The 13,462-nt window shown below is 36.6% G+C and overlaps 1 pseudogene; it reads left to right on the top strand.

Moving 5' to 3' along the window:
• Positions 1–13,462, top strand: part of LOC134236477 (multimerin-2-like) — a 67,151-nt pseudogene that overhangs the window by 29,315 nt on the left and 24,374 nt on the right.

The raw sequence follows: 13,462 nt of genomic DNA, 5'->3' as shown, positions 1-13,462 counted from the left end.
TACAAATGAGTAACATATGTCGCAGTTTGATTGAAAATGAATCATTTTAACTGAGAATATTAAAAAAAACATATTTATGACACGCCAAATTCACAAAAATGAGCTAAACAAAGTTTCACAGTAGATAAACTAGGTTTATAGTATGCAAACTATAGTTTACGGACTGTAAACTATCGTTAACAACGTAAATCTATAGTTTACAGATGTGAATCTATGTTTATCAACAAAATCTATTATGAACGTTTTATTACAGACAGATAGACTTAGATTAGCATTCGTAAATTAATGTAGTTAACAGCTTTTAAATATTTACAGATGAATACTATAGTTAACGAATTGTTACCTATAGTTTACGGCTTGTAAACTGTAGTGTACAGTCGATAAACCTGGTAAATATCAGCTGTGAAACTATGTTTAGCTCATTTTTGTGAATTTGGTGTGCCATACATATTGATAACCTACATGATTCGTTTGACAATATTAAATTTACATTTAATTATTAAATTTGGAAAGTAAATTTGGAGAAAAATTGTTTGAGAATAACTGGCAGATCATATGCGATATGTTTTCATTCATTTGTACATGTTACATACATATAAAGTATCCAAGAAACGACTGTTTATAATTAAACCCCTCCATCCTAATGTGAAGGGAAAAACGCTATATATGCCCCTATTTATTATTTTTTGTTTTGTTTTTTCTCTCCTTTTCTGTTTCTTTCTCTCCTCTTTTCCCTTTTCTTCTATATGAAAACAACTTTTACGTGCATTTAAATGTGTATATGTTTATGTGTGTGTCTTTAGGTTTGATATCTATATACGGTATTTATAAACGGTACTTGAGTGAAGATATATGTATGAATATACTTTGTATACTTATTTGATATAAATATGAGAGTTGAAATAAAAAAAACTGGAAAGTAAAATATATACAAGATAAATGTATGGTGAAAGTAAAGAAAAGGGTTTTTATTTTAGATTTATTTTTAAGATATCTGTAGAAGGTATTGGGAAAAGCTGATAAGTTCAGAGATCATGTTTAAAAGACATGTTTTACAAAAATGTAAACAGAGAATTTAATCTTCTATTTGAGACAAAGAAGTATTTTTATCACTTTTTTACACTAGCATTAACATTTTAAACAATTTTATTGCAACCAATTTGTTACATTAGAATACATTGTTTAAATACATATTTTTTTAGATTTACTCTTCTCTATGTATCTGTTGGACGGCATTGTAGGCTATGTATCATCGTCAGAAAATGCTTATTCTTTTGCTCATAATTTCTAGTAAAAGGAATAATTATTAATTTTATCAATTTCTATCGTCTAAAGCTGAAGTGATATGCATTGTAAATCCAAACTGAAAAACTATTTGAGACTTAGCTTTAGCATGTATATATTTAGTAACATATGTAGTAAAATAGCTCTTGAGAGCTAAAATCATTTTTATACTTGCTTGCAATAAAGATTTGCTTTTTTAAAGAAAATTATTCTATTCATTAATTGACTTAGAATCCAGAGAATTAACAGCTTGGCACAGCGCCAAAAAGAATATAATTGAAAAAGAATAGAGATTTTGAAGTTCCAGATCGCGAAGATAGACCTCGTCTTGAAATATTAATATTGCTTTCTGTTCTCTAAGTTATTTTAAGCTATTACCTTAAGTGTTATTCGTCATATTCATTCGGAACACCTCGAGAGAGGACACAGTTGAAGACAGCTGTAGTTGGTCATACTTAGAGTGTTTAAGTTCCATCATTATATCCTCTAATGTTTTACGGATGTTCACTGAAATCAAAATATGAAAGGTAAAAAAAAAATTAAAAAATGTTTGCATCATCTTTTCTTAATAGTACATTGGAAAAGTCTTATCGTTGGTAATGCACATGTGAAATATGATAACAATAATTATTATTATTCTCCTCTTCAATTGTTATCACAAATGTTTTTTTTTTATTTGGAATAAACTTGAAGGTGAAGATCTGGGGTCAAATATCATAGTTCTTCTCATACTTTTCTGATTCTAAATTATCCACAGTGTTGAAGTTTCAAAGTCAAGGCCACATGTATATTGTCAAAATCATAGAATTTTGTAAAGACTTTGCCACAATTAGTGTACCGTGAACTATGAAATGTTAATACTTCTTGAATATATGATCAAAAGATTCACAACCATTTTGTTCTAGTGTAAAAAGAGCTCCTGCTGAATATTCCAAAGGAAGAAACGCTTTTATGCAAAAAAATTAACATCATTGTCCTTTAATGCGATACGTTGCTTGAATTTATAATGAATACATCATATTAAAGGTACAAATTCTTAAATTCAAAATCTTGAAGTTTTGAAGTTGACGTTTTAAATGGGAGTTCATTAATAAATAATATGATGTTACATTTGTATGATTTCACAATAGGTTTAGTTTTTAGTTGAAATTTTCAAATTGTCGTCTTAAAGATGAGTATTTTTCGAAGTATTTTGCACATTTTCAATACTCATCGTAATTTTGTCGAAATGTAGGCCCCAAAAATGACAATGCTGCTTAAAAGAATCACGCCAAAAGACAGGAATAAAAAGTATTATTCGTTATCTCCATATCCTATTGTTAATCTTACAAAATAGTAAATTGCTACCATTGAAAAATAATTCCTTTACATTAACGGTCTGAGACTTTAAAATTTTGCCGTCGGATTTATCTTTCATGATGTTAGATTCAGAAAAATACTCTAAACAAAATGCCAGTTTTTTTAACATGCTTTTTAACATGGAAATCAGTCGATCAAATGAGAAATATTATTATCTTATCAAGTTATGTTATTGTACAGAAATAAAAAAGTTACAAAAGTTACATGACTTGCACTGTTTTGGGTCAATGCAAGGCAAAGAACTGCTTTAAAAAATTAAAAAATGGGTATATAGACGGCTAAATTGGACGGGAAACCACGAAACACTATTTAAGGAATTATCATAATCCATCAGCCAAGAGTATATCAAATTACTACCAAAAATTAATTATGGATTATGTTTTATACTAGTTGATTAAATAAACTTAAAAGTAAGTTAGAAATCACTTTTAGAATATGATTTGTAGCCTCGTTACACAATTTCGCATAATAACAATGTGACCTTTATTTGTCTAACAAACCATGTGAGCTTAGAAAGTGCGTTGTCAGAGCTGTATTGTATGGCCTATAGCTATAGTGCCAGCGCTAATTCCCTATACGGTGGTCCTAAGTATTTTTAAAAAGGGGAGGCGCAGTACTAGTGTAGATCAGACATTACTCTGGTCAGGGTTATCACACCAATGGTTCCATTATTACTTTCTCCAGTTTTCCCATAAAACATTATGCATATTAACCAGGCTGAAGCTAGCAGCCAATAACAGCAGCCACTAAGCGCGTAGAAGCTAGCAGCCAATAAGGAAATTCATCAAAGAACTGAGAGTACTCAGACGCAGTACTGTTTTTAATACGTTATTTTAGATAATTAATGGTTAATGATTAGAAAATTAATGCAACAATTAATTACATAATAAATCAGATACTCAGAGGCAGTAAGGCTCACCTGAACAATTTTTTTTTCTTTTTTAAAATCGAAAAATAATAAATAAAATACTTTATAATTTTTATCCAAGTGAACAAACAAGCACTAGGAAATGGATAACTCCTTCAGGAAGAATCCCTTTTCAGCTCCTTCAGGGACCTCAAGATAATAACAGGGCCAATAAGCTAATCTGTAATTTGATTGATATATAACGATTGTAAACAGAAATATGGCACAAGTATAAACTAGGTTGAAGTATATTTCGAACATTATTACTGGGACAACTTAATGAATCTATAAGACTGTAAATTACTACTATCAGTAATAAATGGTGGTGGTGCCACCAAGTGGTTCCAAAAGCATTTTTTATATTACAGGCAGGTATTATACCCATGATTTATAAAGTGATCAAAATTACTAGCCAAAGGAGATTATTTCCTGCTATCAGAAGGGGATTTAATGGTACCACCAGGTGGTGCCAGGTGCATGGGTCATATTTCAAGCAATCATTTGTCATCAATTATTGGTGATTAAGTTTAGAGTCTTAGGGAAAATCCCTTGTCAACGTTTCAAAAGGTCCCAGGGAAAGGAAAGGGCCAGTTATCTACTCTGAACTTTGGCTGTTTTGCATTTTATCCCAAAAACGCCATTAAAGATCAGCTATTACACGCTTTATCCTTGAAGTGTTCATCAAATGACTACTAGGGCAAGGAAGAGGGGCCCTAGGGCTATCATTTGCCACTTTCAGAATGGGGCTGTAGTGGCACCACCAAGTGGTGCCAAGTGCGTGGGGCATATTTCCAGCATTCATATTTTATTCATTGTCGGCCTCCTGAACAAACTAACACTGGGGGTGGGTAGGGGGCATTAGGGGGTACCCCCTGACAGATTTCTGCAGGGTCCTGAGGGCTGGAAGGGTCCAGTTAGCTAACCTGAACTTTGATGTTTTTCATCATTGTACATTGGGAAACGGGAAAAAGGGCAGTTTTTATACGCCTTATCCTTGAAGTGTTCATTAAATGATTACTGGGGCAAGGTAGAGGGGCCCTAGGGCTATCATTTGCCACTTTCAGAATGGGGCTGTAGTGGCACCATCCAGTGGTGCCAAGTGCATGGGGCATATTTCCAGCATTCATATTTTATTCATTGTCGGCCACCTGAACAAACTAACACTTGGGGTGGGTAGGGGGCTTTAGGGGGTATCCCTTGACAGATTTCTGCAGGGTCCTAGGGGCTGGAAGGGTCCAGTTAGCTAACCTGAACTTTGATGTTTTTCATCATTGTACATTGGGAAACGGGAAAAAGGGCAGTTTTTATACGCCTTATCCTTGAAGTGTTCATTAAATGATTACTGGGGCAAGGTAGAGGGGCCCTAGGGCTATCATTTCCCACTTTCAGAATGGGGCTGTAGTGGCACCACCAAGTGGTGCCAAGTGCGTGGGGCATATTTCCAGCATTCATATTTTATTCATTGTCGGCCTCCTGAACAAACTAACACTGGGGGTGGGTAGGGGGCCTTAGGGGGTATCCCTTGACAGATTTCTGCAGGGTCCTAGGGGCCGGAAGGGTCCAGTTAGCTAACCTGAACTTTGATGTTTTTCATCATTGTACATTGGGAAACGGGAAAAGGGCAGCCATTATACGCCTTATCCTTGAAGTGTTCATCAAATGATTACTGGGGCAAGGTAGAGGGGCCCTAGGGCTATCATTTCCCACTTTCAGAATGGGGCTGTAGTGGCACCACCAAGTGGTGCCGAGTGCGTGGGGCATATTTCCAGCATTCAGATTTTATTCATTGTCGGCCTCCTGAACAAACTAACACTGGGGGTGGGTAGGGTGCTTTAGGGGGTATCCCTTGACAGATTTCTGCAGGGTCGTAGGGGTCGGAAGGGTCCAGTTAGCTAACCTGAACTTTGATGTTTTTCATCATTGTACATTGGGAAACGGGAAAAGGGCAGTGATTATACGCCTTATCCTTGAAGTGTTCATCAAATGATTACTGGGGCAAGGTAGAGGGGCCCTAGGGCTATCATTTCCCACTTTCAAAATGGGGCTGTAGTGGCACCACCAAGTGGTGCCAAGTGCGTGGGGCATATTTCCAGCATTCATATTTTATTCATTGTCGGCCTCCTGAGCAAACTAACACTGGGGGTAGTTAGGGGGCCTTAGGGGGTATCCCTTGACAGATTTCTGCAGGGTCCTAGGGACCGGAAGGGTCCAGTTAGCTAACCTGAACTTTGAGGTTTTTCATCATAATTGTACATTGGGAAACGGGAAAAGGGCAGCCATTATACGCCTTATCCTTGAAGTGTTCATCAAATGATTATTGGGGCAAGGTAGAGGGGCCCTAGGGCTATCATTTGCCACTTTCAGAATGGGGCTGTAGTGGCACCACCAAGTGGTGCCAAGTGCGTGGGGCATATTTCTTGCATTCATATTTTATTCATTGTCGGCCTCATGAACAAACTAACACTGGGGGTGGGTAGGGGGCTTTAGGGGGTATCCCTTGACAGATTTCTGCAGGGTCGTAGGGGCCGGAAGGGTCCAGTTAGCTAACCTGAACTTTGATGTTTTTCATCATTGTACATTGGGAAACGGGAAAAGGGCAGCCATTATACGCCTTATCCTTGAAGTGTTCATCAAATGATTACTGGGGCAAGGTAGAGGGGCCCTAGGGCTCTCATTTGCCACTTTCAGAATGGGGCTGTAGTGGCACCACCAAGTGGTGCCAAGTGCGTGGGGCATATTTCCAGCATTCATATTTTATTCATTGTCGGCCTCCTGAGCAAACTAACACTGGGGGTAGTTAGGGGGCCTTAGGGGGTATCCCTTGACAGATTTCTGCAGGGTCCTAGGGACCGGAAGGGTCCAGTTAGCTAACCTGAACTTTGAGGTTTTTCATCATAATTGTACATTGGGAAACGGGAAAAGGGCAACTATTATACGCCTTATCCTTGAAGTGTTCATCAAATGATTATTGGGGCAAGGTAGAGGGGGCCTAGGACTATCATTTGCCACTCTCAGAATGGGACTGTAGTGGTACCACCAAGTGGTGCAAAGTGCATGGGGCATACTTCCAGCATTCATGTTTTATTCATTGTCGGCCAACTGAACAAACTAACACTGGGGGTGGGTAGGGGGCCTTAGGGGGTATCCCTTGACAGATTTCTGCAGGGTCCTAGGGGCCGGAAGGGTAGAGTTAGCTAACCTGAACTTTGATGTTTTTCATCATTGTACATTGGGAAATGGGAAAAGGGCAGCTATTATATTTAGGCTTATGTTTATCTAATATCACCTATAACATAGTCTGTCAAACTGAATGCGACATTTGTCGCAAATTTGTAAACAAAGTATAGACATGGCAGTTCTATTTTATCCTAGGCTTTCAATTATTACCTCGATTTGTTCAAAGTTTAAACAAATCGAAATAATTTTTTTTTTGCAGAAAATCTGCAATTTTATTATACACCAATCGTATTTCTCAAAACTATTTAGTACGGATTACTATCTTGGTTCAACCAGGAAGTTGGAACTCTTGACGTAGTGTTTAGAACGTATCCCTTACAAGCAAAGAGCCGTGAGTTCCATACCGGCTGGCATTTTAATTTTTTTTTAATTTTCTTTTATTTTTCTTATTTTTTCAGCCCAAATGACCTTTTAAAGTTGGAAAGGCCACAGGAACAATAAGATTACTAGTATTTTCTTTCTTTTTTTTTTATGCATAAGAATTTTTTTATTTCAATGGCAAAGCAAACATTTGCTTTTGTATAAATATTACATTAAATATTATTAACAAGTTTACATTATGATTACTAGTATTCTCTTTTATTTTTGCATAAGTTTTTTTCACTTTAATGGAAAATATTTGCATATGTATTCATTTTATATTATATACCGGTAATATTATTTACAAGTTCACATCATAAGTTTAACGTTTGAAAAATCTTATTACCTCTAAAAAGTGCAAAGTTTAGATGTTAAAAATATGAGTCCATCACAGAATCTTTATTATATATTGCCAGTTTGCACCTCATTTTGCCCCCGTAAACTAAGTTTTTTGGGTATATTTTTTTGTCGTGTCCGTGCGTTTGCACCTCTGTCTGTTTGGCCGTGAAAACTTTAATCTTGTCCTTAACTTTTGATTTGATGGGGCTATGACTTTCATATTTCACGTGTGTACTCCGTGTAACAAGAATTTCCTTTTTGAACTACCAAATTTGACGTTTTGACCTTGACCTACTTTTAAATTTTTTTAGCCTTGTCCATAACTTTTGAACGGTATAGGCCCAAACTTCCATCCTTTACATTCTCAGTATGTAATCTATGTGACAAGACCTTACATTGAATGAGTTACCTTGACCTTTGGACCTTGACCATGGAGATTTTAATACTTATGAACAAGATGCGTTTTTTGAAACACTATGCACCCGGCGGCAACAAAGTTAAAAAAAAAACATATTTATAGTATATAGGTCACAGTCAAGGTCACAAGAACGGGAATAGTGAAGCATGCATACTAAATAGAAGTTTTTATCTCTCATAGTTCCAAACGAGTTATTTTTATCATATAGGGCAAAGTCAAGGTCACAAGGTCATTGACCTTGGTGGCATGTGAATGTGCTTCATTAGTGAAGTATATATTCCAAAAATATTGTCTCTATCTTTCTTCGTTCAAAAGTTAAATCGAAGGTTAAAATTGCCGAAAAAAAACTGTATTTAGCGTATACACTGTTGGTCACAGTCAAGGTCACAAGGTCATTGGCCATGGTGGCATTTAAAAGAGTTTAACCAGTGGTGTATGCATAACAAATATGAAGTCTATCCTTTATGGTTCAAAATTTATGGCGAATGTAAAAGTTTGCAGAAAAAAATATTTTTAGCATATAGGTCACAGTTAAGGTCACAAGACTTTTGAACACTAAGGGCTAGTGATATCATATTTCACTTATGTAATTTTTCATTGGATACTATGAACTTTGACCCTTTGACCTTGCAGTTTGACCTACTTTTAAAAAGTAAACCTTAACCATTACTTTTGAAGGGTTAGGCCAAGTGCTTTCATACTTTACATATTTAATCCTTGTGACAGGACCTTTCATTTGATAGCAAGACCTTTGACTTTGGAGTTTGACCTACTTTTTAACATCTTTAACCTTCGCCATATTATCTAAAAGGTAAGGTCGAAGGCTTTCATAATTTACATATGTATTTTCGTGGCAAGAGCTTTCATTGAATATCAATGACCTTGACCTTAAAGTATTCCCTACTTGTGAAAAACTTTAATCTTGGCCTACTTTAATATTTTACAATTGTATTTTTAATTTGCACTTAAGAAAAGTTTAATGTTTGCTACAGGGTTATCAGTGTCTCACAAAACATCTTGTTTAACTTTGTGATCCTAAACATATTTTGGGTTTAGCATAGCAAAGCATTGACTTTGCCACTATATTTTTATGGGAGGCGGGGGTATCATTTAACGAACTCATTGCTCACAGAGCCTCTTATTTATTACAGTTATCAATAGCATATCTTTGCTTTGATAATGTCAGTACAAAGAGGTTCCTATAATTGGAGCTAGAGCTTTCCTTTGGGTCATACTCAAGTATATCGTGCCTTAATTATACCCCACCCCCACCAACCCACACACTTAAAAGCGGTAGAGTACGTTTTTAAAGGTAAGACAAACACCGTGGTCAAGGTCAAAAGGTCCTGATTATTGGTTTCTGAACAAGACCAGGCCTCAAAGATTAAATTTTGGAAGTATGAATGCGTTGGTCCTTACCGTTCAAAAGTTATGGCCAAGGTTAATGTTTGTAAGTAGGTCGAACTCCAATGTCAAGGGGTCAAACGACTTGATATCCAATGAAAGGGCTTGTCACAAGGATTACATATGTGAAGTATGAAAATCCTAGCACTTACTTTTCAAAAGTTTTAGCCAAGGTTAAAATTATTTCACAAGTACAGAAATCTCCAAGGCCAAAGGGTCAAGGTTATTGGTATCCAATGAAAGGTCTTTCAACAAAAAAAATGCATTTGTGAAGTATACACATTTAAATGTCCTGGTATCTACTGTTTAAAAGATATGATCAAAGTAAAACAATTAGAATTTTTTTGTTAAAGTGTGTTTAACTCGAAACTCGAAGGTCAAGGTCATAAGGATAGTTTTGGTTGTACACAAAGAAAGGTCTTGTCACAAAGAGTACACACGTGAAATATGAAAGTCATAGCTCCATTAAATCAAAAGTTAAGGAAAGGTTTAAGTTTTGCGGACAAACAAACAGCTAGACGAACGGACGGACACGAAAAAACTATATACCCCTCAAAACTTCGTTCCGGGGGCATAATAAGAGGTGCAAAATGGTAATATGTAATAAAAATTCTGTGATGGTCTCATACTTTTAACATCGAAACTTTGCATCTTTTAGAGGTGATGAGATTTTTCAAACGTTAAACTTGATGTGAGCTTATAATTGATATCATACAGTAAAAGTCGTTTAGTATGAACACGGATATAGCGAATTCATCGATATAGCGAAGTTTTTCTGGGTCCCCGGAAAAATTCTTAACAAATCTTTGTAAAATTTTACGGTTATAGCGAACTCTGATAAAAGGAATTTACAGATATAGCAAACTGAATTTTAGTCCAGTTGAGGTTAAATATAATGAAATTTACATCTTTTATAACGAACTTCAAAGATCGCAAAATTTGATAAATTGAGCTGACTTTATTTTCTTTTAGCATCTGTATATCAAATTCAATTCATAATAAAACCTTTGCTATCGAAGGTATGTTTTGTACTATTTGCCTCCCAAACGTATTTGGTAGTATTACTTGAAGGAAAACATGCATATAGCAAATTCGCTATATATGGTAATACGAATTCGTTATACGGATATAACGAATTACGGATATAGCGATATAAATACACAGGTCCCTAGGACTTCGCTATAACCGAGTTTTACTGTATAACATAAAATGTATACATATGCAAATATCTTACATTAAAGTGCAAAAAAATGTGATTATGAAACACTGATGCCCCCGTATGGCAACATTGTGAATATTAAGCTTTTCTGAAAAAAGTTAATGTATTGTTCCCTAAAGTAGTGCCTTCTAACTGGAAATACGATTGCAAAACATGAAAGCCCGATCACCGTTTGTTTCAAAGTTATGGTCAGGCTTAAGTTTTTTCATAAGTACAAAAATTTTCAAGATCAAGGTCAGAAGGTGAAGGTTATTGGTATCCAATGAAAGGTCTTTGCAAATTTAGAACACATGTCTGAAGTATGGGAGCCTTAGCCCTAACTATTCAAAAGTTATTAGGTTTAAAAGATTTTAATGTATGTTAAACTCCAAGATCAAGGTCAGAAGGTCAAGGTTATTGATATTGAATAAAAGATCTTGTAACAAGAATTACATATGTGAAGGTTGAAAACACTAGACCTTCCTCTTCGAAAGTTATTTCCAAGGTTGACGTTTTTTCATAAGTCCGGAAATCTCAAAGGTCAAGGTCTAAATTCTTGGTTTTAATGAAAGGTCTTGCCAAAAAGAAGTTCTATTTGAAAAATGAAATTCCTAGTATCTATCAATTAAAACTGAGGGCCAAAAGTAAAAATATGCAATTTTTGTGTAAAAGTGGGACTAACTCCAAGGTCAAGGTCAAAATGTCAAGGTTTTTGGTAACAAATGTGAGGTCTTTCTCCAAGAATAAATTAAGTGAAGTATAAAAGTCTAGTACTAACCCTTCAAAAATTATGGTCAAAGTTGTATTTTTAAAGTAGGTCAAACTCCAAGGTCAAGGTCAAAGGGTCAAGGTTTTTGGTATCCAATGAAGCGTATTCTCACAAGAATTAAATTTGTAAAGTATGAAAGCCCTAGCACTTTCTGTTCAAAAGTTATAGCCGAGCTAAAAGTTTTTTCATAAGTACGTAAATCTCCAAGGTCAAGGTCAAAAAGTCAAGGTTTGAGGTATCCAATGAAAGACCGTGCCACAAAAAATACATACGTGAAGTATAAATATCCTGGTAGATACTGTTCAAAAGATATGGCCAAAGTAAATATTCAAAATGTGTGTGTAAAAGTGGGTCAAACCTCAAGATCAAGGCCAAAAGGTCAAATTTGGTGGTACCCATATAAAGGTCTTCTCTCTAGAAATACACATGTAAAATATGAATGTCATAGCTTTACTTAATCAAAAGTTATGAATAAGGATAAAGTTTTTGCGGACAAACAGACAAACAGACAAACAGAGAGACAGAAAGACAGACAGACGGACAAGAAAAAACTATATACCCCCGAAACTTCGTTTCTGGGGGCATTTCTGGGGGCATAAGTAAAAAAAAAATTGCACCAAACCGGTATCGAACTAACAACTTTTTCCTTGAAAGGCATACATTCTAGACACTACGTCACGAGTTCCAACTTCCTGGTTGAACAAGACAGTAATCCGTACTTGAGAAACACGATTGCTGTATAATAAATAGCAGATTTTCTGTAAAAACTAATTATTTCGATTGGTTTCAACTTAAAACGATCGAGTTAATAAATAAAAGGCTAGGATACAATAGAACTGCCGTGTCTATACTTTGTTTACAAATTTGCGACAAATGTCGCGTTCTGTTTGACAGATAATGTTGAAGTTATAGGTGACATTAGATAAGCATAAGCCAATAATAGCTGCCCTTTTCCCGTTTCCTAATGTACAATGATGAAAAACATCAAAGTTCAGGTTAGCAAACTGGCCCTTTCCAGCCCCTGGGGCCCTTTGAAACAATGATAGGAGATACTCCCCTAAGACCCTTAACCCATCCCCAGTGAAAGATGGTTCAGGTTCCCAGAAATGGAGGACAAATGAATGCTTGAAATATGCCCCACGCACTTGGCATCACTTGGTGGTGCCACTACAGCCCCATTTGAAGGTGGGAAATGATAGCCCTCCGGACCCCTCTACCTTGCCCCAATAATCATTTGATGAACACTTGAAAGATAAGGCGTGTAATAGCTGGCCTTTTCCCCTTTCACAATATACAATGATGAAAAAACATCAAAGTTCAGGCTAGCTAACCGGCCTTTCCCAGCCCCTTGGGCCCTTTGAAACTTTGACAGGGGATACTCCCTAAGACCCTTAACCCATCCCCAGTGAAAGATGGTTCAGGTTCCCAGAAATGGAGGACAAATGAATGCTTGAAATATGCTCCACGCACTTGGCATCACTTGGTGGTGCCACTACAGCCCCATTTTGAAGGTGGGAAATGATAGCCCTAGGACCCCTCTACCTTGCCCCAATAATCATTTGATGAACACTTGAAAGATAAGGCGTGTAATAGCTGGCCTTTTCCCCTTTCACAATATACAATGATGAAAAAACATCAAAGTTCAGGCTAGCTAACCGGCCTTTCCCAGCCCCTTGGGCCCTTTGAAACTTTGACAGGGGATACCCCCTAAGACCCTTAACCCATCCCCAGTGAAAGATGGTTCAGGTTCCCAGAAATGGAGGACAAATGAATGCTTGAAATATGCCCCACGCACTTGGCATCACTTGGTGGTGCCACTACAGCCCCATTTTGAAGGTGGGAAATGATAGCCCTAGGACCCCTCTACCTTGCCCCAATAATCATTTGATGAACACTTGAAAGATAAGGCGTGTAATAGCTGGCCTTTTCCCCTTTCACAATATACAATGATGAAAAAACATCAAAGTTCAGGCTAGCTAACCGGCCTTTCCCAGCCCCTTGGGCCCTTTGAAACTTTGACAGGGGATACCCCCTAAGACCCTTAACCCATCCCCAGTGAAAGATGGTTCAGGTTCCCAGAAATGGAGGACAAATGAATGCTTGAAATATGCCCCACGCACTTGGCATCACTTGGTGGTGCCACTACAGCCCCATTTTGAAGGTGGGAAATGATAGCCCTAGGACCCC

This window comes from Saccostrea cucullata, unplaced genomic scaffold (genome assembly GCF_032062105.1).
Source record: "Saccostrea cucullata isolate Sc308-1 unplaced genomic scaffold, CSIRO_AGI_Scuc_v1 ctg424, whole genome shotgun sequence".
Taxonomy (NCBI): domain Eukaryota; kingdom Metazoa; phylum Mollusca; class Bivalvia; order Ostreida; family Ostreidae; genus Saccostrea; species Saccostrea cuccullata.
Note: the sequence above shows the minus strand (reverse complement) of the source record. Positions and strands in the feature narration are given on the sequence as shown.